Below are 3,162 nucleotides of genomic sequence, written 5' to 3' on the forward strand. Positions count from 1 at the left end.
GGTTTGCCCCGGGTGCGCACCTCGCGTGCACCTTCGCCGCGGTGGGCACCATGGCGTGCACGAAGTCGGAGCCCGGTTTGCCCCGGGTGCGCACCTCGCGTGCACCTTCGCCGGGGTGGGCACCTCGGCTGGGTTGCGCGCCCTGGTGCGCACCAAGGAGCGCTCCGAAGTGTGCTCCAAGGTGCGGCGTGCACGAAGTCGGAGCCCGGTTTGCCCCGGGTGCGCACCTCGCGTGCACCTTCGCCAGGGTGGGCACCTCGGTGCGCACACCTTCTCAATGTTTTCTTGCCTTTTCTGGAAATTGGTGAAGGCAGCGCATCAAAGGTGCGCACCTCGGTGTGCTCCGAGGTGCGAACCCGAGAGCGCTCCGAGGTGCCCACGAAGTCGAAAGTCGGGTTAATTGCATTGTTTTCCCCGGGTGCGCTCCGAGGTGCGCAACATCGGCGCGCACCAAGGAGGGCTCCGAAGTGTGCTCCAAGGTGCGCACGATGGCGTGCACCTCTGGTGCGCACGATTCGGAGCTCGGTTTGACCGGGGTGCGCACACCTTGGCTGGGTTGCGCACCTTTTGTGCGCTCCAAGGTGCGCACGAAGTCGGAGCTCGGTTTGCCCCGGGTGCGCACCTTCGCCAGGGTGCGCACCTTGATGCGCACGCCTTGGCTGGGCTGCGCACCTTGGTGGGCGCCATGGTGCGCACCTTTCGTGCGCTCCAAGGTGCGCACGAAGTCGGAGCTCGGTTTGCCCCGGGTGCGCACCTTGGTGGGCGCCATGGTGCACTCCGAGGTGCCCAAGATTGGTGCGCACCAAGGAGCGCTCCGAAGTGCGCTCCAAGGTGCGCGCGAAGTCGAAAGTTGGGTTAATTGTCCGGTTTGCCTCGGGTGCGCACCTTGCGTGCACCTTCGCCAGGGTGGGCGCCTTGGTGCGCACACCTTGGCTGGGCTGCGCACACCTTGGCACCCGCGTTTCCTTCATTTTAAATTTTTTTTTTTTACAATCTCTCAAGTGGGAAATTCTATAATCTCAACTTTTTTTGCCTTTTCAGGAAACTTTTGAATGGAGCGCATCATTGGTGCGCTCCGAAGTGTGCTCCAAAGCTCTCTCCAGCTGCGTGCACCTGCCCCGGCCGCGCACCCGGCCCCGCCCAGCTTCGCTCACCTGTCCCGGGCGTCTGGTGCGGAACCTTAGAGTAAGAAACATCACCGTGCACCTTGGCCAACGTGCGCGACTCGACCGAGCGCGCACTGGCCGAGGTGCACACCGATTTCACCTGGGTGCGCGCGCAGCACCTCGGGCGCACCGGGGTGCGCGCACAACGCCCGGGTTGCACCGTGGCCTGTGTGCTCGGGGCGCCTCGGGTGCGCGCTCGGTGTCGCCCCCGCGCGCGCGGTAGTGCGGGCAGCGCACCCCGGCCCGGCCCGGCCCCGACGAGAACGCAAACGGGCAAAAGGTTTATTCAAATAGCATTGCGACGCCCGGCGAAAAACTAAAAAAGGGTGCAACACCGGGACTTCCCGGGAGGTCACCCATCCCAGTACTACTCCGGCCCAAGCGCGCTTAACTGCGGAGTTCTGATGGGATCCGGTGCACTAACGCTGGTATGATCGCACCCGTTATGAGCTTGTCGCAGTGTGTACTTAGCAAACCGCGACCCACGTGCGAATCCACCCCGGCCACCCACCCCCGTCGAGGTGCACACCCTCCCTCGCGAAGTGCGCCCCGTTCGCCAAGTGTGAGCCCTGCCCGGGTGCGCGCACCTTGCTAGGGCGTCGGGTGTGCACCCGGCCCGGCCTACGTGCGTGCACCTGGAGGGGGCGTCGTGTGCGTGCAGTGTCCCGTCTGCAACGCGGTGCCCACACACCACCTCGGGCGCAACGACCTGCGCTCACATGTGGGCCGAGTGCACCTTGGTGCATGTTCGGGGCGCCTCGGGTGCACGCTCGATCTTGCCCCGGTGCACCAAGGCGCTCGGTTTGCCCCGGGTGCGCACTTGGTGCAAGGTGGGCACCCAAAATAGGGATCAAGCACCAAAACACAAGTTTCGGGATGCAAAATGGGACCCAAGGACCACAAATGCGTTCCAAGACCCATGATGGGTCCACGAGAACAAAAATGTGTTCCGAGACTTAATAAACAAATATTGGGTTTTAGGAGAAGAAACATGCTCTGATGCCCAAAACGAGAATCGACCCCGAAAAGGCCACAGGCCAAAAGTGGGATGCGAGACAAAAAAAAATGGGACCCGAGGACCAAAATTGGGTTCCCAGGTCGAAGACAGGGCAACCGGACAAGAAACGACCTCTAAGGCTCGAAATGAGTCCCGACGACTAAAACTTGACAAGAAGCACCCATCAGGCACCCAACTCGACACCCATGGGATGCCGACCCACCCGGGCTTCCACCTAGCACACCTTGGCACCCACCCACCCTCGCACCCAACCTCGCACCCAACTTAGCACCTTTGAACCCACATTGGCACTCACCCTGACCCTGGCACCTTGGAACCCACATTGGCACTCACCTTGACCCTGGCACCCACCTTTGCACTCACCTTGGGACCCACCCTGGCTCCCACCTCGGCACCCACCCAGACACCCACCTTGGTTCCTTGGCACCCACCTTGGATCCTTGGCACCCACCCCGACACCCACCTTGGCACGCAACTTGGCTACTTGCCACCCACCTTGGCTCCTTGACGCCCACCCCGACAACCACCCCGTGACCTACCCTGGCTAGGGTTGGTGCACACCCACCCTGGTGCCCACCTTGGCACCCACCCTATGACCCACCTTGGCACGCACCTTAGTACCCACCCCGTTACCCACCCTAGGACCCACCCCGTGACCCACCTTGGCCAGGGTGGGTGCCTTGGTGCGCACAACTTGCCTGGGCTGCACACCAGGGCGGGCTCAAGATGGCACCCGCGTTCCGTTTTTTTCACTATCTTTCAAAACGGAAATTTTAAAATCTCATTTTTTTCTTTTTTTTGCCTTTTCTGGAAATTAGTGAAGGCAGCGCATCAAAGGTGCGCAATGCTGGTGCGAACCCGGGAGCGCTCCGATGTGTGCTCCAAGGTGCGGCGTGCACGAAGTCCGAGCCCGGTTTGCCCCGGGTGCGCACCTCGCGTGCACCTTCGCCGGGGTGAGCACCTTGGCTGGGTTGCGCG

At 62.2% G+C, this 3,162-nt stretch overlaps 1 non-coding gene across 1 annotated transcript; it reads right to left on the reverse strand.

Moving 5' to 3' along the window:
* Positions 1-1,489: 1,489 nt before the first annotated feature.
* On the reverse strand, positions 1,490-1,608 carry LOC131871630 (5S ribosomal RNA). Its single transcript, XR_009369843.1, has one exon. It is a non-coding gene; the product is annotated as a 5S ribosomal RNA (ribosomal RNA).
* Positions 1,609-3,162: the final 1,554 nt, after the last annotated feature.

Source organism: Cryptomeria japonica, unplaced genomic scaffold (genome assembly GCF_030272615.1).
Source record: "Cryptomeria japonica unplaced genomic scaffold, Sugi_1.0 HiC_scaffold_431, whole genome shotgun sequence".
In the NCBI taxonomy this organism is placed as follows: domain Eukaryota; kingdom Viridiplantae; phylum Streptophyta; class Pinopsida; order Cupressales; family Cupressaceae; genus Cryptomeria; species Cryptomeria japonica.